This window comes from Bufo gargarizans, chromosome 3, assembly GCF_014858855.1.
Source record: "Bufo gargarizans isolate SCDJY-AF-19 chromosome 3, ASM1485885v1, whole genome shotgun sequence".
Lineage (NCBI taxonomy): Eukaryota > Metazoa > Chordata > Amphibia > Anura > Bufonidae > Bufo > Bufo gargarizans.
Window position 1 is genome coordinate 383174935 of NC_058082.1, and position 22876 is coordinate 383197810.

A 22876-nucleotide genomic window follows, 5' to 3' on the forward strand; every position below is an offset into this window, starting at 1 on the left:
GTCGGAGCTGCTAGCCTGCCAAATACTGCCATGTAAACTAGTGGACTCAGAGACCCTTAGAAAATTTGTGGCCGTGAAGGGCATCCCAGAGCTATATGGCCATGTTCAGCGGCAAGTGAATGTATCTCTGGCACACAGTGTTGGTGCCAAGATACATCTGACCACAGACACGTAGTCTAGCAAACACAGTCAGGGAAGGTACATAACTTTTATTGCCTACTGGGTGAACATTCTGATGGCTGTCAAGCATGCAATTTGTGGCACCCATGTGGATTTGATGTTACCGCCACGAATTGCATGCAGGCCTGCCTCTTCTTCTCCTACTCCCTCCTCCGTCTCCTCCTCGGCTGACTTTTCCACTGTTACCGCCTCTTCTGCTGCACCCCCCCCATCTCTCCAGAACCTATTCGGTGTGCCAGGTGAGACGTTGCATTACCTTGGGGTGTCTTCTTTCCGAAATGGGGTCACATGTGGGGTATTTATACTGCCCTGGCATTTTAGGGTCCCTAAAGAGTGATAAGAAGTCTGGAATATAAATGTCTAAAAAATGTTACGCATTTGGATTCCGTGAGGGGTATGGTGAGTTCATGTGAGATTTTATTTTTTGACACAAGTTAGTGGAATATGAGACTTTGTAAGAAAAGAAAAAAAAAAAATCCGCTAACTTGGGCCAAAAAAATGTCTGAATGGAGCCTTACAGGGGGGTGATCAATGACAGGGGGGTGATCACCCATATAGACTCCCTGATCACCCCCCTGTTATTGATCACCCCCCTGTAAGGCTCCATTCAGACGTCCGTATGATTTTTACGGATCCACAGATACATGGATTGGATCCGCAAAACACATACGGACGTCTGAATGGAGCCTTACAGGAGGGGGGGTGATCAATGACAGGGGGGTGATTAGGGAGTCTATTTGGGTGATCACCCCTCTGTCATTGATCACCCCCCTGTAAGGCTCCATTCAGACGTCCGTATGTGTTTTGCGGATCCGATCCATGTATCCGTGGATCCGTAAAAATCATACGGACGTCTGAATGGAACCTTACAGGGGGGTGATCAATGACAGGGTGGTGATCAGGGAGTCTATATGGGTGATCACCCCCCTGTAAGGCTCCATTCAGACGTCCGTATGTGTTTTGCGGATCCGATCCATGTATCCGTGGATCCGTAAAAATCATACGGACGTCTGAATGGAGCCTTACAGGGGGGTGATCAATGACAGGGGGTGATCAGGGAATGTATATGAGGTGATCACCCCCCCTGTCATTGATCACCCCCCTGTAAGGCTCCATTCAGATGTCCGTATGTGTTTTGCGGATCCGATCCATGTATCCGTGGATCCGTAAAAATCATGCGGACGTCTGAATGGAGCCTTACAGGGGTGTGATCAATGACAGGGGGGTGATCAATGACAAAGGGTGATCAGGGAGTGTATATGAGGTGATCACCCTCCTGTCATTGATCACCCCCCTGTAAGGCTCCATTCAGACGTCCGTATGTGTTTTGCGGATCCGATCCATGTATCCGTGGATCCGTAAAAATCATACGGACGTCTGAATGGAGCCTTACAGGGGGGAGATCAATGACAGGGGGGTGATCAGGGAGTCTATATGGGGTGATCAGGGGTTCATAAGGGGTTAATAAGTGACAGGGGGGGTGTAGTGTAGTGGTGTTTGGTGCTACTTTACACAGCTACCTGTGTCCTCTGGTGGTCGATCCAAACAAAAGGAACCACCAGAGGACCAGGTAGCAGGTATATTAGATGCTGTTATCAAAACAGCGTCTAATATACCTGCTAAGGGTTAAAAAAATCGCATCTCCAGCCTGCCAGCGAACGATCGCCGCTGGCAGGCTGGAGATCCACTCGCTTACCTTCCGATCCTGTGAACGCGCGCACCTGTGTGCGCAGCGTTCACAGGAAATCTCGCGTCTCGCGAGATGACGCATATATGCGTGACTGTGCGCAGCGCTGCTGCCTCCGGAACGCGATCCTGCGTTAGGTGGTCCGGAGGCGGTTAAAATGGCAGACCTGGTTCTGTGCAGGATTTGTGCTTTTATTTCAGATTCCACTCTTCGGAGGTTTGGATGCTGTCTGATCTGTGGACAGCTCTCCGTAATGCAGTGGAAATTGCATTTTAGAAATTAACTGTTACTCAGGCTGGGAAAGTTGCAATGCCAGTGCCACAGAGGCCCCCTAGAAATAGAAGATAGGTTCTGGTAGACTTAGAGTTGTGGATAGAAGACATGTCCCACAGCCTGTGGCTCTCCATAATTCATTTGCAGCACTTTCAGAGCGCTAGAGCAACATGGAGGATGGCTCAGGCACAGTGGGTGAGGAACAATCATCTCCTATGCCTAAAGTATGCAAGACAAAAAGGATAAGATGAGGACTGATAGTAAGCAGCTGTTGGTAGGCGATTCTATCATAAGAAGGGTTCAGTTTGAGGAAAATAGTTTTGTGAGATGTCTCCATGGTGCTACCGCTAGCAGGGACAGACGACTTATCCTTAATATTGTTAGGCAAGCAAAGCAGGGAAGGGAGGTGGATGTTATTGTCCATCTTGGGACAAATGATCTGGCTTGCAATGAGGTTTCAAAGGTGAAGGAAGCTTTTCACACACTTGGTAATGATATACGGGAGGTTGCCTTCAGCATGATAGGCAGATGCGCATTAAGGAATTCAATGTATGGCTTGGTGAATGGTATCTGAACCAAAGGTTTTGCTTTGTGTCTCATGTTAGCTCTTGTTAGAATGGAAAAGAACTGTACAACAAAGATGGTTTGCATCTTTCTCTCAAGGGAACGAATGTCCTCAGGGAACAGTTTAAAGTATTTGCTAAGAAGCATTTAAACTAGGAAAGGGGGGCAAAAGAGTGATAATCCAGCAGTCCGACTGACACCCCCCCCCCCCCGGAACTATGCCAGAAGATGCCAGTAGCACATAGGTTAAGAAATTACAAGCTCAGAATCTTGTCTACAAATGCTCGCAGTTTAGGGAATAAGATCAATGAACTTAAGTCTATAATGGCATCTGAGAATATGGATTTAGTGGCTGTTACTGAGACATGGTTCAATGGGAGTAATGAATGGGATATTACAATACCAGGGTTCTCCCTATATAGCAAAGACAGGGAAGGCAAGAAAGGGGGAGAGGTGGCCCTGTATGTGAAAGATACCCTAAAATCTAATTTAATACAAGTTAGCAAGACCAATTTAGAGTCAGTTTGGGTTATGTTGCAGCTTGATAAACATAAGGTAACTCGTGTAGGTGTGATATTTAGACCACCTGGCCAAGTCAAAGAATTAGATGATCTACTAGTTGAGGAAATAGCTAAAATGACATTGAAGTGGAAGTTATCATTATGGGAGACTTTAATCTTCCTGATGTAAATTGTAAAACCAAAATAGCTAGTTCTGCCAGGAGTACAGATAATGTAAATTCCCTACTGGGATTATCTCTACAGCAAGTAGTTGAGGAGCGAACCTGGAAGGAGGCCATTTTAGATTTCGTATTCACAAATGGGAATTTGGTATCTGATATTACTGTAGGGGAAAGCTTGGGATCTAGTGATCACCAGTCAGTGTGGTTTACTATAAGTACAGTGAATGAGTCACACCACACAAAAACAAAAGTTTTAGATTTTAGAAAAACGGACTTTTCTAAAATTAGATTAGAGGTATACGAGTCCCTATCAGATTGGAACAGTTTCAATGGAGTCCAGGAGAAATGGGACTACTTAAAAGTGGTACTAGTGAAGGCAACAGATAATTGCATTAGGCTAGTCAGTAAAAGCAAAAAAAGGGAAGAGGCTACTGTGGTACTCAGCAGAAGTGGCCAAAATCATTAAAAATAAAAAGATAGCATTTAGTAATTGTAAAAAAAAAAACACAAAAAAAAAAAAACACAAAAAAAAAAACACGAGGATGACGGCAGAAAGAGGCCAAGCAATTTATAAGAGCTTCTAAAGCACAGGCAGAAGAGAAATTAGCTCAGTCAGTGAAAAAAGGTGATAAGACATTCTTCAGATACATAAATGAAAAAAGGAAACTAAAACAAGGAATTATCAAATTAAAAACAAAAGAAGGAAGGTATATGGAAGAAGATAAAGAACTAGCTGACTGCCTCAATGAATACTTCTGTTCAGTTTTTACAAAGGAAAATGAAGGAGAAGGATCTCAGTTAGGAAAGAAGACTAATTAATCTTTTGATGCATGTGTCTTTACAATGGAAGAGGTTCTAAGTCAACGGTCTAAAATTAATACGAATAAGTCACAGGGGCCTGATGGGATACACCCAAAGCTATTAAAAGAGCTTACTGGTGAACTAGCAAAACCATTAACAGATTTAATCAATCACTGGTAACAGGAGGTGTCCCAAAAGATTGGAAATTAGCAAATGTTGTGCCAATTCACAAGAACGGTAGTAGGGAGGAACTGGGCAACTATAGGCCAATAAGTCTGACATCAATAGTGGGGAAATAAATAGAAACCATACTTAAGGAGAGGATTGTGGAACATCTAAAATCCGATGGATTAAAAGATGAAAAACTTCAGGGAGATCATGTCAAACTAATCTTATTGATTTTTTTGATTGGGTGACTAAAATAATAGATGGAGGTGGAGGTGCAGTAGACATTGCTTATCTAGATTTTAGTAAGGCTTTTGATACTGTCCCACATAGAAGGCTTATCAATAAATTTCAGTCTTTGAACTTGGACTTCCATATTGTTGAATGGATTAGGCAGTGGCTGAGGGACAGACAACAGAGGGTTGTAGTCAATGGAGTATATTCAGACCATGGTCTTGTTACCAGTTGGGTACCTCAGGGATCTGTTCTAGGACCCATATTGTTTAATATCTTTATCAGCGGAATTGCAGAAAGCCTCGATGGTAAGGTGTCTTTTTTCTGATGACACAAAGATTTGTAACAGGGTTGATGTTCCTGGGGAGATACACCAAATGGAAAAGGATTTAGGAAAACTAAAGGAATGGTAAAAAATCTGGCAACTAAAATGTAATGTTGCTAAGTGCACCTGGGGCGTAAAAACCAGAGCAGAATATAAAATATAAAATCAGTGATACAGTCCTAACCTTAGTTTCTGAGGAAAGGGATTTAGGGGTCATTTTTCAGAAGACTTAAAGGTAGGCAGACAATGTCATAGAGCAGCAGGAAATGCTAGCAGAATGCTTGGGTGTATAGGGAGAGGCATTAACAGTAGAAAGAGGGAGGCTGCTCTACAGAGCACTAGTGAGACCTCATTTGGAGTATTGTGCGCAGTACTGGAGACCATATCTCCAGAAGGATATTGATACTTTGGAGAAAGTTCAGAGAAGAGCTACTAAACTAGCACATGGATTGCAGGATAAAACTTACCAGGAAAGATTAAAGGACCTTAACATGTATAGCTAGGAAGAAAGATGAGACAGAGGGGATATGATAGAAACTTTTAAATACATAAAGAGAATCAACAAGGTAAAAGAGGAGAAAATATTTAAAAGAAGAAAAACTGCTACAAGAGGACATAGTTTTAAATTAGAGGGGCAAAGTTTTAAAAGTATTATCAGGAAGTATTACTTTACTGTCGGTGTAGTGAATGCATGGAATAGCCTTCCTGCAGAAGTGGTAGCTGCAAATACAGTGAAGGAGTTTAATCATGCATGGGATAGCCATAAGGCCATCCTTCATATAAGATAGGCCCAGGGGCTAATCATTGTATTTAGTATATTAGGCAGACTAGATGGGCCAAATGGTTGTTATCTGCCGACACATTCTATGTTTCTATCTTTTCTGTATGTTGAATGCATAATGTAACTGGCCAACAGTAAAATTGTTATACGGTGACCGCCCAAATGTACCTTCAGCCACATAATCACTTGTTCTTTTCTGTACGGTGAATGAATAATTTTTTGGGGCTGTAGTCCACTGGCCTGCAGTAAAATTGATATCCAATGACCGTCTTATATACCTCCAGTCACATAATCGCTTGATGTTTTTCTGTCCTGTGAATGAATAATTTGGGGGGCCTGTATGCACTGGCCTGTAGTAAAGTCGATATCCATTGACCGTCTAATATACCTCCAGCCACATGATCACCTGATGTTTTGTGTACGGTGAATGAAAAATTATTGGGGCCGGTAGTCCACTGGCCTGCAATAAAATTGATATCCAATGACCGTCTAATATACCTCCAGGCACATAATCACTTGATGTTTTCTGTCCGGTGAATGCCTAATGTTTGGGGTCTGTACTCCTGTGACCTCAAATAAAAATCTTCTAGGCTCCAGCAGGGCACATTTTTGAGAATTTCCTTTTAAGACGCATTAAAATGCATATTTTTTGTGGGAATTTTTGCCATTGATCCCCCTCTGGTATGTCACTGTCCATGTTGTGGGACAGTTTGTGCACTTCTAGTAAGTATTTGGTGGCTACAAATATGACCTGAAGGTTTTTCAGGTTCGCCTGCCATTAAAGGGAATGGGGTCCGCCGCGAACTTGTTTGATTGCGTTCGCGAATCGTCCCGGCTAATGTTTTTTTATCACTAGTAGGAGTCTGTGCAGAGAGAGAATCTAGGCAAGCTACAAGCTACATGCTGAAAGAAATTCACCACATGTTTCTGGATGTTATGCTGTGGTTCAAGTTGCTGCAGTACTTCAGACATTCCGGTTTACAGCCAGCGGGATCCATGGCCCAAGCATACTGATATGACCAGAGAACATTGGTGTTCACACCAGTCACCCAAAAAGCAGCTAACTGCAGGAGTGTGTACAGAGTCCAACAGAGGCAGGTTAACGGAACTGATGATCTTTACTGGCAGAAGGTAGACAAAAGTCACTTGATACAAAGGCAAAACAAAGTTCAGAGTAATACTGGGTAGAGATGTCGCGAACATAAAATTTTCTGTTCGCGAATGGGAATTTCCACAAATGTTCGCGAACGGGCGGACCGGGCGAACCGCCATTGACTTCAATAGGCAGGCGAATTTTAAAACCCACAGGTACTCTTTCTTTGCCACAATAGTGAATGAAAAGGGGCAGGTGTATGGAATAGATTTTAGGAACCGGGAGATGGAAAAAGATGCTTGGTCGTTCCTCTTACTTCCAATTTGGGGCACTGCGCGTGCGCCGTGCATTGTAATGTGCAATCCCAATATAAGTGGTATGTTAAGTAGCACTATTCCTATCAGTTTATTCCCTGTTACGTCCCCTATCAGGGGCCAGTGTATGTAATAGATTTTAGGAACCGGGAGATGGAAAAAGATGCTTGGTCCGTCCTGCAATGTACTGTGCTGCCCTATATGAGTGGTATGTTAAGTAGTACTATTCCTATCAGTTTAATCCCTGTTACGTCCCCTATCAGGGGCCGGTCTATGGAATAGATTTTAGGAACCGGGAGATGGAAAAAGATGCTTGGTTGGTCCTCCTACTTCCAATTTGGGGCACTGCGAGTGCGCCGTACAATGTACTGTGCCACCAGATATGAGTGGTGTGTTAAGTAGTACTATTCCTATCAGTTTAATCCCTGTTACGTCCCCTATCAGGGGACATGTATCAAATAGATTTTAGACAACCGCAAAGAGTTGTCAATAGTTAACACACTCATGACATAAATTTTATTCCTCTATGCGTCAATCTTGGTGTAGTGATGACTGTGCTCGTGCGCACGTTTGGGAGATTCCAGGCGATGGCGGATTTTCAAAGCCTATGGTCCTGCTGAGGTAGTTCAGTGACAGTTAAGTGACCCAGAAAACAATGATTCTGCAGTGTGGGCCCATTGTTGGCCTAGTAGGCTTTAATTATCACCTTAAATGATCACAAAGAAAATTAATGTTTTTTCTATGCAAAATCATCCAGCCGATCGCTTTTGGTCTGTTCACAATGAAGCAACGACCTTATCATCTGGGGTGTGCCAACATTGCTATTGCCAACACACTCATAGAGGTGATCGCTTCATTGGAATACGCAAGCCCCTTCACCACAACAAGGTAACGATCACGAAGGGGAATTGACATATGTGCCTTTTTTTGTTTGTTTTGTTTTTGCAGCCACAGTGCAGCACCAGAGGCCAGCAAAATTAGGCATGTACACATGCCTGAAAAATTAGGTATTGTTGCAGCCGTAGCAGCGGCCGGAAAAATTTATGTTTTCCAGGCAGAAAGTGCACTAAAGCATTGCGGCTTGAACCCTAGTTGGTGGCGGAGAAGCCACGCAAGTCATCTGGCATGCAGAGATAAAATACAGCAGCGTGTGGACCATTTTTAGCCCAAGGCATCTCATCTCATCAGGCCTTTTTTAGTCAAATGTATAGCCCACTGTCAGTCCCTTCGGGATCCATGCCTCATTCATCTTAATAAAGGTGAAGTAATCTATACTTTTTTGACCTAGGCGACTTCTCTTCTCAGTGACAATACCTCCTGCTGCACTGAAGGTCCTTTCTGACAGGACACTTGAAGCGGGGCAGGCCAGAAGTTCTATCGCAAATTGGGATAGCTCAGGCCACAGGTCAAGCCTGCACACCCAGTAGTCAAGGGGTTCATCGCTCCTCAGAGTGTCGATATCTGCAGTTAAGGCGAGGTAGTCTGCTACCTGTTGGTCGAGTCGTTCTCTGAGGGTGGACCCCGAAGGGCTGTGGCGATGCGTAGGACTTAAAAAGCTCTGCATGTCCTCCATCAACAACACGTCTGTAAAGCGCCCTGTCCTTGCCGGCGTGGTTTTGGTAGGAGGAGGATTACTTTCCCCTGTTCCCCTGTTAGATTCCCGTTGTGCTGTGTAAAGCATACTTTTTTACTTGTTTTGGAACTGCTGCATCCTTTCCGACTTCCGGTAATTCTTTAACATTTCAGGCACTTTCTGCTTGTACTGGGGGTCTAGTAGCGTGGCCACCCAGTACAGGTCGTTCTCCTTCAGCCTTTTTATACGAGGGTCCCTCAAAAGGCACGACAGAATGAAAGACCCCATTTGCACAAGGTTGGATGCTGAGCTACTCATGTCCCGTTCCTCGTCCTCACTGATCTCACTGAAGGTCTGTTCTTCCCACCAGCCACGTACAACACCACGGGTACCAGATAGGTGACAACAACGAGCACCCTGGGATGCCTGCTGTGGTTGGTTTTCCTCCTCCTCAAAGCCACATTCCTCCTCTGTCTCCTCTTCCTCAGACCCCTCTTCCAGCGTTGCCGCAGGTCCAGCAAGCGATGCTGATAAGGCTGTTTCTGGTGGTGATGGTGACCACAACTCTTCCTCTTCCCGCTCATCTACGGCCTGATCCAGCACTCTTAGCAGGGCACGCTCCAGGAAGAAAACAAATGGGATGATGTCGCTGATGGTGCCTTCGGCGCGACTGACTAGGTTTGTCACCTTCTCAAAAGGACGCATGAGCCTACAGGCATTGCGCATGATCGTGCAGTAACGTGGCAACAAAATTCCCAGCTCCGCAGAGGCTGTCCTAGCACCCCGGTCGTACTAATACTCGTTGACAGCTTTTTCTTGTTGGAGCAGGCGGTCGAACATTAGGAGTGTTGAATTCCAACGTGTCGGGCTGTCGCAAATCAAGCGCCTCACTGGCATTTTATTTCGCCGCTGAATATCTGAAAAGTGCGCCATGGCAGTGTAGGAACGCCTGAAATGGCCACACACCTTCCTGGCCTGCTTGAGGACGTCCTGTAAGCCTGGGTACTCATGCACAAAGCGTTGTACGATCAGATTCAACACATGTACCATGCACGGCACATGTGTCAACTTGCCCAAATTCAATCCCGCCAACAAATTGCTTCCGTTGTCACACACCACTTTGCCGATCTCGAATTGGTGCGGAGTCAGCCACTGATCCACCTGTGCGTTCAGGGCGGACAGGAGTGCTGGTCCGGTGTGACTATTTGCTTTCAGGCAAGTCAACCCCAAGACAGTGTGACACTGTCGTATCCGGGATGTGAAATAGCCCCTGGGGAGCTGGGGGGGGGGGGGGTGCAGTTGATGTTGAGCAAGACGCAGCAGCAGAAGAGGATTCAGCCGAGGAGGTTAGCAAAGAGGATGGAGTAGGAGGAGTACAGGAGGTGGCAGCAGGCCTGCCTGCAAGTCGTGGCGGTGTCACCAACTCCTCTGCAGAGCCACACATTCCATGCTTGGCAGCTGTCAGCAGGTTTACCCAATGCGCAGTGTAGGTTATATACCTGCCCTGACCATGCTTTGCAGACCAGGTATCAGTGGTCAGTTGGACCCTTGCCCCAACACTGTGTGCCAGACATGCCATGACTTCCTTTTCCACAATAGAGGACAGGTTGGGGATTGCCTTTTGTGAAAAGAAATTTCAGCCGGGTACATTCCACTGCGGTGTCCCAATAGCTCAAAAAATTTTTTTAAGGCCTCAGACTCCACCAGCTTGTATGGTAAAAGCTGGTGGGCTAAGAGTTCCGACAAGCCAGCTGTCAGACGCCGGGCAAGGGGGTGACACTGTGACATTGGCTTCTTACGCTCAAACATTTCCTTGACAGACACCTGACTGTGGGCAGATGAGCAGGAACTGCTCAAGGCGAGAGGCGGAGTGGCGGGTGGTTGAGAGGGAGCAAGGAGGACAGCAGTGGTTGACGTGGCTGAAGATGCTGGACCAGGAGGAGGATGGTGGCTTTGAGTTTGTGTGCTGCTTGTACTCGTCATCATGTGTTGATCCCATAGGCGTTTGTGATGTGAGAGCATGTGCCTTCGCAAAGCAGTTGTACCTAGGTGGGTGTTGGACTTCCCACGACAGGTTGCAAATGGCATCGCTGTTATTAGAGGCAGACACACACAAAAAATGCCACACTGCTGAGTTTTGCAATGACGGCATTCTGGTGGTGGCAACAGCATGCGTTGATTGGCGTGCTGTCTGTCTGACCCCGGGTGTTGATAAATGCTGTCTGACTGTGCCACTAGCTCCTTGCGACGACCTCCCCCTGCTTCCAACTTGTCTCCTCCTCCTCTCTGTCTCTCCTCCTGAACTTTCCCCCTGTTCTTCTCTTCGAGCGGGCTCCCACATGACATTCACGGACACATCGTCATCATCAACTGCTTCACTTGTATCTGACAACTCAGTAAAGGAAGCAGCAGCGAGTACATCATCATCACACCGTACGTCCATGTGTATAATGATGCTTGACAGAGACATATCCCTGTTATCTACATCCTCTGGCAATAATGGTTGCGCATCACTCATTTTTTCCAACTGATGTGTAAATAACTCCTCTGACAGATCAAGTGAAGCAGCTGTGGTGCTAGTGTTGGTGGTGGCGGCAGGCGGACGAGTGGTAACTTGAGAGGTGCCCGAAGCTGAGCTGGAGGAGGATGGTGTGCCAAGGTTCCGAGCGGAAGCTGTAGAAGATTGGGTGTCCTGTGTTAACCAGTCAACATGTCCTCAGAAGTTTTCGAGTTCAGGGTACTCTGAACACTGGGCATTATTCCAGGGCCAAAGGAAAGCACAGCACCACGACCACGACGGCCCCTGCGGGGTGGCCCGCCTCTGCCTGTCATTTCTTTTAGATTAGTTGTACTATGCATGCAACCTACTGTGACACCAGATATGAGTGGTGGCACTGGCAGTAGTGGGCACAGAACACGTTGTAGGCCTGACACACATGGTTGCAGGCAACTGCAATTATATTACAGTCAAAACATATATTTTTTTTTATGCAAGCTACTGTGACACCAGATATGAGTGGTAGCACTGGGCACTGGCAGTAGTTTCCACAGTACACGCTGTAGGCCTGACACACACACTTGCAGGCAACTGCAATTATATTACAGTCCAAAAAAAAATATTTTTAATTTTTTTTATGTAATCTACTGTGACACCAGATATGAGTGGTAGTGATGTCCCGAACTATTCACCGGCGAACAGTTCCCGGCGAACATAGCTTGTTCGCCGCGGTGGGCGAACAAATGCAATGTTCGGTCCGCCCCCTATACATCATCATTGAGTAAACTTTGACCCTGTACCTCACAGTCAGCAGGCACATTCCAGCCAATCAGCAGCAGACTGTCACGAGGGTGTCAAGACCCACGCCTGACTCAGGTATACCCGGGGTCAGGAAGTCGCAGCGGTTGGCTGCGCGCTCTATGTAAGATAGGGCTGTTTCCTTATGGTAGCTTTCTGGGTTTACTTTGCAACCCTTTTTGGCTCACTCAGGGATCCGTAGCTCCTTCTCCTCAGCTGTTCCTTGTCCAGCACTCCCAACCTCCTTATATTCCCCTCTCACACTTCTCTGGTTGCCAGATATAGAGCTTCCTGCCTGGACTTCTATACTGACCCACTGGAGCTGTGTTGCTGTGTTCTCTGGTTGTTGGTCCAGAATGTTTCCCTCCGGATCCCTGTTGGACCTTTGTGGTCTGCTGTGGTCGCCCACCTGGGTTTATGTATTTGTCTGTATTGTCTGTCCTCTCCCTGGTGTTTCCCTCTTAGTGTCAGTGGTGCGGACTAGCGATCCCACCGGCCCGTTCACTATCTAGGGCTCATTTTAAGGAAAGCCAGGGTTTAGGCACGTGATCGCTGCACGGGTGAGGAACCCGTCTAAGGACGTCAGGGCAGTCAGGTGCCAGCCGCAAGGTGAGTCAGGGGTCACCACCTTTCCCTCTCCCTTGGGCAGGGCTTTCCCTTTTCCGTCCCTGTGCGTGACGCTGGTCATTACACAGACCCTCCCTCCCAGACCCTCCCACCTCCTGGACAGCAGCCATTTTAGATTCATTCGGAAGCTGCATTCTCAGTGAGAGGAAGGACAGTGCTGCTGCTGATTCAAAAGGGAAAGCGTTAGCTAGGGCAGTCTTCTGTGTCCACAGACTCATCTGCTGTAAGGACAGCGTCCTGACAGCACCTCAAAAAGCCCTTTTCAGGGCTGGTACATCAGTCTGCTTTCTTTTAAAATATATATATTGTGAGGCAGTGACATGCCTCATGGTTGTTAGGGGAGATATATGGCAGGATTTGCTGTGTCTTTCCCCAGAATCACCAGGTCTGAAGAAAGACCAGGTGCAGTAATCACCTGGGGATAAAGGAATCCTCAGAGTGAGAGGAGGGGGGACTTGTACACAGAAGCCTGGAGTGGCTCTGTGTGGTCTGAGCTAGGAGGGCTCAGAGACACCTATCCCCAAGGAGACATTGTTGTGGGAGCAGCCTGGAGGCTGCTGGAGGTTGGGCTGGGAAAGCCGCATCTCATCACGCGTGTGAACTGTGTTACGCTTTAGGTGAGTCAGGGAAACCTATGTGTTTAGATAGGGCCCTGACGGGCAAGGTATTTTTATTTTGGCTTTGTGTGTTTTTCTTTATGCCGTGTGCCACAATAAAGCACAGTTTGGCCCCTAAATCTTGGTGTCTGTGAAGACGTGTGTGATTGCAACCCCCGGAAAAGAGCTAATCCCCCCCAATATATATATATATATATATATATATATACAGGTCCTTCTCAAAAAATTAGCATATTGTGATAAAGTTCATTATTTTCTCTAATGTACTGATAAACATTAGACTTTCATATATTTTAGATTCATTACACACCAACTGAAGTAGTTCAAGCCTTTTATTGTTTTAATATTGATGATTTTGGCATACAGCTCATGAAAACCCAAATTTCCTATTTCAAAAAATTAGCATATTTCATCTGACCAATAAAAGAAAAGTTTTTTTAATACAAAAAAAGTCAACCTTCAAATAATTATGTTCAGTTCTGCACTCAATACTTGGTCGGGAATCCTTTTGCAGAAATGACTGCTTCAATGCGGCGTGGCATGGAGGCAATCAGCCTGTGGCACTGCTGAGGTGTTATGGAGGCCCAGGATGCTTCGATAGCGGCCTTAAGCTCATCCAGAGTGTTGGGTCTTGCGTCTCTCAACTTTCTCTTCCCAATATCCCACAGATTCTCTATGGGGTTCAGGTCAGGAGAGTTGGCAGGCCAATTGAGCACAGTAATACCATGGTCAGTAAACCATTTACCAGTGGTTTTGGCACTGTGAGCAGGTGCCAGGTCGTGCTGAAAAATGAAATCTTCATCTCCATAAAGCTTTTCAGCAGATGGAAGCATGAAGTGCTCCAAAATCTCCTGATATCTAGCTGCATTGACCCTACCCTTGATAAAACACAGCGGACCAACACCAGCAGCTGACATGGCACCCCAGACCATCACTGACTGTGGGTACTTGACACTGGACTTCAGGCCTTTTGGCATTTCCCTCTCCCCAGTCTTCCTCCAGACTCTGGCACCTTGATTTCCGAATGCAAAATTTGCTTTCATCCGAAAAAAGTACTTTGGACCACTGAGCAACAGTCCAGTGCTGCTTCTCTGTAGCCCAGGTCAGGCGCTTCTGCCGCTGTTTCTGGGGAATGCGGCACCTGTAGCCCATTTCCTGCACACGCCTGTACACGGTGGCTCTAGATGTTTCTACTCCAGACTCAGTCCACTGCTTCCGCAGGTCCCCCAAGGTCTGGAATCGGTCCTTCTCCACAATCTTCCTCAGGGTCCGGTCACCTCTTTTCGTTGTGCAGCGTTTTCTGCCACACTTTTTCCTTCCCACAGACTTCCCACTGAGTTGCCTTGATACAGCACTCTGGGAACAGCCTATTCGTTCAGAAATTTCTTTCTGTATCTTAGCCTTTTGCTTGAGGGTGTCAATGATGGCCTTCTGGACAGCAGTCAGGTCGGCAGTCTTACCCATGATTGCGGTTTTGAGTAATGAACCAGGCTGGGAGTTTTTAAAAGCCTCAGGAATCTTTTGCAGGTGTTTAGAGTTAATTAGTTGATTCAGATGATTAGGTTAATAGCTTGTTTAGAGAACCTTTTCATGATATGCTAATTTTTTGAGATAGGAATTTTGGGTTTTCATGAGCTGTATGCCAAAATCATCAATATTAAAACAATAAAAGGCTTGAACTACTTCAGTTGTGTGTAATGAATCTAAAATATATGAAAGTCTAATGTTTATCAGTACATTACAGAAAATAATGAACTTTATCACAATATGCTAATTTTTTTAGAAGGACCTGTATATATATTGCAGTTGCCTGGCTGCTTTTGTGCGAGAGGCTGCAGGCTCAGTCACAGACAGCACTGTGTGCACACCATTCATACAGGGTGTGACTGAAAATACCTAGCAGATAAAAAAAAATTATATTTAATATTTTTCAGTGATATAATCATATTTGCAAGCCTGTGTGTGTTGGGCCCACACAGACTGTATTGTGGCCACTGGCTAGTGGTTGGCCTCCACTCATACCGTTACAGGGTGTCACTCACTCAAATACCTTGCAGATAAAAAAATATATATATTTCAAATTTTTCAGTGATATAATCACAGTTGCAAGCCAGTGTGTGTCAGGCCCACACAGACTGTATTGTGGCCACTGGCTAGTGGCTAGGCCTCCACTCACACCATTACAGGGTGTCACTCACTCAAATACCTTGCAGATAAAAAAAAAATATATTTAATATTTTTCAATGATATAATCACAGTTGCAAGCCAGTGTGTGTCAGGCCCACACAGACTTTACTGTGCCCACTGCCCACCACTTACATAGGGTGTCACAGTACCTTGCACACATAGTACCACTTATCAAAAAAAAATGACAGGCAGAGGCAGGCCACCCCGCAGGGGCCATCGTGGTCGTGGTGCTGTTATTTCCACTGGCCCTGGAATAATGCCCAGTGTTCAGAGGCCACGTACCCTGAACCCAAAAAATTCGGAGAAAATAGTTGACTGGCTTACACAGGACACCCAATCTTCAACAGATTCAGCTAAGAACTTTGATGCACCATCCTCCTCCAGCTCAGCTTTGGTCACCTGCTCTCAAGTTACCACTCTCCCGCCCGCCGCCACCACCAACACTACCACCACAGACGCTTCACTTGATCCCTCAGAGGAGTTATTTACACATCAGTTGGATGAAATTAGTGATGCACAACCATTATTGCCAGAGGATGTAGATAACAGGGATATGTCTCAGTCAGGCAGCATTACACACATGGACGTACAGTGTGATGATGATGTTGTACCCGCTGCTGCTTCCTTTGCTGAGGTGTCAGATACAAGTGAAGTGGTTGATGATGACGATGTGTCCGTGGATGCCACATGGGTGCCTGCTCGAAGAGAAGAAGAAGAGGGGGAAAGTTCAATAATAGGGAGAAAATGCCGTCATTGCAAAGCTCAGCAGTGTGGCATTTTTTTTGTGTCTGCCTCTGACAACAGCGATGCCATTTGCAACCTGTGCCAAAAGAAACTGTTGTGGGAAATGGATCAACACATGATGACGAGTAGAAGCAGCACACAAGCTCAAAGCCACCATCCTCCTCCTAGTCCAGCATCTTCAGCCACGTCAACCACTGCTGTCCTCCTTGCCCCCTCTCAACCACCCGCCACTCCGCCTATCACCTTCAGCAGTTCCATCTCATCTGCCCACAGTCAGGTGTCTGTAAAGGAAATGTTTGAGCGTAAGAAGCCAATGTCACAGAGTCACCCCCTTGCCCGGCGGCTGACAGCTGGCTTGTCGGAACTCTTAGCCCGCCAGCTTTTACCATACCAGCTGGTGGAGTCTGAGGCCTTCAAAAAATTTGTCGCTATTGGGACACCACAGTGGAAGGTACCCAGACAATTTTTTTTTTCAAAAAAGGCAATCCCAAACCTCTACTCAGTGATTGAAAAGGAAGTCATGGCATCTCTGGCATACAGTGTTGGGGCAAGGGTCCATCTGACCACTGATACCTGGTCTGCAAAGCACGGTCAGGGCAGGTATATCACCTACACTGCGCATTGGGTCAACCTTCTGATGGCTGCCAAGCATGGAATGTGTGGCTCTGCAGCGGAGTTGGTGACACCGCCACGACTTGCAGGCAGGCCTGCTCTACTCCTCCTACTCCATCCTCTTCCATAACCTCCTTGGCTGAGTCCTCTTCTGCTGCGGCGTCTGGCTGCACATCAACTGAATCCCCCCAGCTCCCCAGGGGCTATTCCACATCCCGGATACAACAGTGTCACGCTGTCTTGGGGTTGACTTGCCTGAAGGCAGAGAGCCACACCGGACCAGCGCTCCTGTCCGCCCTGAATGCACAGGTGGATCAGTGGCTGACCCAGCGCCAACTGGAGATCGGCAAATTGGTGTGTGACAATGGAAGCAATTTGTTGGCGGCATTGAATTTGGGCACATGTGCCGTGCATGGCACATGTGTTGAATCTCATCGTACAACACTTTGCGTCTAAGTACCCAGGCTTACAGGACGTCTGCAAGCGGGCCAGACAGGTGTGTGGCCATTTCAGGCATTCCTACACGGCCATGGGGCACTTTTCAGACATTCAGCGCCGAAACAACATGCCAGTGAGGCACTTGATTTGGGACAGCCCGACATGTTGGAATTCAACACTCCTAATGTTCGCCCGCCTGCTCCAACAAGAAAAAGCCGTCAACGAGTATTTGTATGACCGGGGTGCTAGGACAGCCTCTGCGGAGCTGGGAATTTTTTTGCCACGTTACTGGACGCTCATGTGCAATGCCTGTAGGCTCATGCGTCCTTTTGAGGAGGTGACAAACCTAGTCAGTCGCACCGAAGGCACCATCAGCGACTTCATCCCATTTGTTTTCTTCCTGGAGCGTGCCCTGCAAAGAGTGCTGGATGAGGCTGTAGATGAGTGTGAAGAGGAAGAGTTGTGGTCACCATCACCACCAGAAATAGCCTTGTCATCATCGCTTGCCGGACCTGTGGCAACGCTGGAAGAGGAGTATGAGGAGTCAGAGGAGGAATGTGGCTTTGAGGAGGAGGAAGACCAACCACAGCAGGCATCCCAGGGTGCTCGTTGTTGTCACCTATCTGGGACCCGTGGTGTTGTACGTGGCTGGGGGGAAGAACAGACCGTCAATGACATCAGTGAGGACGAGGAACGGGAAATGAGTAGCTCGGCATCCAACCTTGTGCAAATGGGGTCTTTCATGCCGTCATGTCTGTTGAGGGACCCTCGTATAAAAAGGATGAAGGAGTACGACCTGTACTGGGTGGCCACGCTACTAGACCCCCGGTATAAGCAGAAAGTGGCGGAAATGTTACCAAATTACCAAAAGTCAGATAGGATGCTCAAAAGGATGGGTTCAAACCCAAACTAAAAATATGCTTTACACAGCTTATAAGGGGGATGTCACAGCACAATGGGAATCTAACAGGGGAAGAGGTGAAAGTAATCCTCCTCCTACCACGACCACGGTGGCAAGGACAGGACGCTTTACAGATGTGTTGTTGATGGAGGACATGCAGAGCTTTTTCAGTCCTACACATCGCCACAGCCCTTCGGGATCCAGCCTTAGAGAACGACTTGACCAACAGCAGACTACCTCGCTGTAACTGCAGATATCGACACTCTGAGGAGCGATGAACCCCTTGACTACTGGGTGTGCAGGCTTGACCTATGGCCTGAACTATCCCAGTTTGCGATAGAACTTCTGGCCTGCCCCGCTTCAAGTGTCCTGTCAGAAAGGACCTTCAGTGCAGCAGGAGGCATTGTCACTGACAAAAGAAGTCGCCTAGGTCAAAAAAGTGTTGATTACCTCAGCTTCATTAAGATGAATGAGGCATGGATCCCGAAGGGACTGACAGTGGGGGATACGTTTGACTAACAAAAGGCCTGATGACATGCCTTGGCCTCAAAATGGTCCACACGCTGCTGTATTTAATGTCTGCATACCGGATGACTTTCGTGAATTCTCCGCCACCAACTAGGGTTCAAGCCGCAATGTTTTAGTCACCTTTCTGCCTGGAAAACATACATTTTTCCGGCCGCTGCTACAGCAGCGGCTGCAACAATACCTGATTTTTCAGGCATGTGTACATGCCAAATTTTTCTGGCCTCTAGTGCTGCACTGTGGCTTCAAAAACAAAACAAAAAAAAGGCACATACATGTGTCAATTCCCCTTCGTGATCGTTACCTTGTTGAGGTGAAGGGGCTTGCGTATCACAATGAAGCAATCATCACCTCTATGAGTGTGTTGGCAATGTTGCCACATCCCAAATAAGGCAGTTGCTTCATTATGATCAGACTAAAAGCGATCGGCTGGATAATTTTTCATAGAAAACACATTATTTTTCATTAGTTGTACGGGTTTTTAATACATAAAATAAAAAAAATCATAATAAAGTCTCTTAATAGTTTACTTGAAATAATGCAGACAATTTAAAAAATCACCATCAATTCCAATACAAAGCAAGGGTGTCACAGCACATTGCTCCGTGCACGCGCAGTGCCCCAACTTGGGAGTAAGAGGACCGACCAAGCTGCTTTTTCCATCTCCCGGTTCCTAAAATCAATTCAGTTTGGTGTATCAGAATTTGGTCTGTCACTGTGAAGGCAGTCGAAGGTACCCGGTCAAAATTTTTTTTTCACAAAAGGCAATCCCTGATATGGGACGTAACAGGGATTAAACTGATGAGAATAGTACTACAGAAAATACCACTCGTATCGGGTGTGACAGTAAATTGCACGGCGCAGACGCAGTGACCGTGGCGTGGATTCAAACAAAGGGGAGGGAGCCAGCGTTTTTTTTACCCATCTCCCTATTCGAAAAATCTATTTAATAAATGGACCCCAGATTGGGGCATCACGTAACAGGGATAAAACTGATGAGAATAGTACTACAGAAAATACCACTCATATTGGTTGTAACAGTAAATTGCACGGCGCAGACGCAGTGACCGTGGCGTGGATTCAAACAAAGGGGAGGGAGCCAGCATTTTTTTAACCATCTTCCCGTTCGAAAAATCAATTCAATTCACCTTTCGGGGACCCTTGGTGTTGTACGTGGCTGGGTGGACATGGCTAACTTGGTATCCAACCTTGTGCATGTGGTTGTTTGCGGTGCATTAAAAAGGGAGTTTGGTCTGTCAATGTCTGTGAATCGGGCGTAACCCTTACACTACCTGATCGATACAACATCATACCTGATCGTATACACACACTGGATGTTTTTAACCACATTGTTCAAAAAAAAATTTGGATTGTTCGGTGATTTATGCCCTTTATGGATTAAAATCAAACTCTGCGTCAACTATGTAATTTTCCATGTGAGTTTTGCCTTGGATCCCCCTTCGGCATGCCACAGTCCAGGTGTTAGTCCCCTTGAAACAACTTTTCCATCACTACTGTGGCTAGAAAGAGTCCCTGTGGGTTTTAAAATTCACCTGCCTATTGAAGTCAATGGCAGTTCACCCGATTCGCCCATTCGCGAACATTTGCAGAAATTCGGGTTTGCCGTCTGCAAACGGAAAATTTTATGTTTGCGACATCTCTGAGTGGTGGCACTGGGCACTGGCAGTAGTTGGCACAGTACATGATGTAGGCCTGACACACACGCTTGCAGGCAACTGCAATTATATTACAGTCCAAAAAGTTTTTCTTTTTTTTTTTTTAAATGTAATATACTGTGACACCAGATATAAGTGGTGGCACTGGGTACTGGCAGTAGTTGGCACAGTACACGCTGTAGGCCTGACACACACGGTTGTAGGCAACTGCAATTATATTCCAGACAAAAACATATATTTTTTTAATGTAATCTACTGTGACACCAGATATGAGTGGTGGCACTGGGCACTGGCAGTAGTTGGCACAGTACACGCTGTGGGCCTGACACACACGCTTGCAGGCAACAGCAATTATATTATAGTCAAAAAAGTGTTGTTTTTTTTTATGCAAGCTACTGTGACACCAGAGATTAGTGGTGGCACTGGGCAAGTGGGCACAGTATACGCTGTGGGCCTGACACACACGCTGGCAGGCAACTGCAATTAGATTACAGAGGGTAAAAAAAGCAGACTGATGTATTAGCCCTAAAAAGGGCTTTTTGGGGTGCTGTCAGGACGCTGTCCTTACAGCAGATCAGATGAGTCTTTCGGGACTGGAATGGACACTGAATACCCTGGCTTAGCTATCGATTTCCCTATTAAATCAGCAGCAGCTGCACTGTCCCTCCTCTCACTAACACTGCAGCTTCCGAATGAATCTAAGAAGGATGCTGCCCTTGCTTTTTGCTCGGAGGTGGGAGGGTCTGGGAAGGAGGGTATGCTGCCGATTGGCTAGAATGTGTCTGCTGACTGTGAGGTACAGGGTCAAAGTTTGCTCAATGATGACAAATAGGGTGCGGACAGAACATTGCATATGTTCGCCCGCCGCGGCAAACGCGAACAAGCGATGTTCGCTGGGAACTGTTCGCCGGCGAATAGTTCGGGACATCTCTAATACTGGGTGAGGCAGACTTGTAATTCGGCTGTGCAAGGTCAGAGGTCCAGACAAATTTACAGATGATGGCAGGCAGAATTGAAGTCAGGCAATGCAGGAGTCAGTAGTCCAGGTAATCTAAGTAGCAGACGGCAGGCAAGTAGGCAGGGCCAGGGGTGAGGGTGGAGCGCAGTGGTCACTATCCTTCCCCCTGTGTGTGTGTGGACGTGACCGTTACAATAACCATTTTTAAATATATCAGGAGTTGGTACAGAGATCTCTCCCATCACCTATTTATCCCCAGGACTGTGACTAACGAGAAAACATCCTCTACGTCTAGAGCAGGGATGCTCAACCTGCGGCCCTCCAGCTGTTGTAGAACTACAACTCCCACAATGCCCTTCTGTGGGATGATAGCTGTAGGCTGTCAGGGAATGATGGGAGTTGTAGTTTTGCAACAGCTAGAGGCCCGCAGGTTGAGCATGACTGGTCTAGAGTAAAGAAGTAGAGATGAGCGAATTGACTTCGGATGAAACATCCAAAGTCAATTTGCATAGAACTTTGTTCTAATACTGTACAGAGCAGGAGCTTTGTACAGTATTAGAATGTATTGGCTTTGATGAGCCGAAGTTATTGCTTTAAAAAGTTTTGCGAGACTTCACGCAATAACTTAATAAATTAATTCGTACTGTAAAAAAACATTTCCCAAACTCTGATTCGGTTCCTGCTTACCGCTGCGGTCCCGGACGCCATTCTCATCTGTGATCTGCTGCCAGTGCTTCCCATTCACCTCTGCAGTCCTGGGCTCTGTCTGTGTAGGTACTGTTGTTCTGGGATCCACTCCACAGTTTCCTCTCAGCCCTGGCCACAGCATGCTTGCTGCTTGTTCCCTGCAGCACTTACTTAAGGGCTGGTGCGCATCACTCCCTGTGCTTTATGGGTTAGGACATGTGACTTCGCAAACCAATCCTAGCCCTCCTGCACATATATTAGTATCTGCTTGTGTTCCTCACTCGTACTTGTATTCCTGGATTCTGTTATCTGTTTGATCCCTGCCTGCTTGCCTTGACTCTCCTGTTGCCGAACTGGATTTCCTGACCTGTACCTATGCCGCCTGCCCTCACCTATTGCCTGTCTGTCAAGGAACCATGAACCAGACGTACAACAAGAGATAAGTGGAAATAAGAAGGCTTTATTGAAAATCCAGCTGTAAGGCAAAAGTCCAAACGGATGGCTAAACCGAAGCAGGGTCTTGCGAAGCCAGAGGTCAGGAACCAGAAGGGTAGTCAGACGAAGCCAGGATCAGGAACCAGCAGGGTAGTCAGACGAAGCCTGGATCAGGAACCAGCAGGGTAGTCAGACGAAGCCTGGATCAGGAACCAGCAGGGTAGTCAGATGAAGCCTGGATCAGGAACCAGCAGGGTAGTCAGACGAAGCCAGGATCAGGAACCAGAAGCAGCAGCAGTCTTAGAAGCATGTGAACACAGGAGGACCAAGCAAGGAACTGAAGCCACAGACCTCCTATACAGTATATATGAGCTAGGCATCCAGCTCCTCCCAGTGGGAAGGAGAAGCCGCAGGGTGGGAGGCTACAAGAAACCCAGAAACCAAGATGGCCGCCAGCACATGTCAAACGAAGGAGAACCGCAAGAAGGTAAGACCATGACAC

The 22876-nt window shown here is 46.7% G+C and overlaps 1 protein-coding gene across 8 annotated transcripts in view; it reads left to right on the top strand.

Annotated features, from left to right (window-relative positions):
* UHRF1BP1 (UHRF1 binding protein 1) overlaps positions 1-22876 on the top strand; it is a 715822-nt gene that overhangs the window by 657277 nt on the left and 35669 nt on the right. The gene's annotated exons all lie outside the window — the stretch shown is intronic.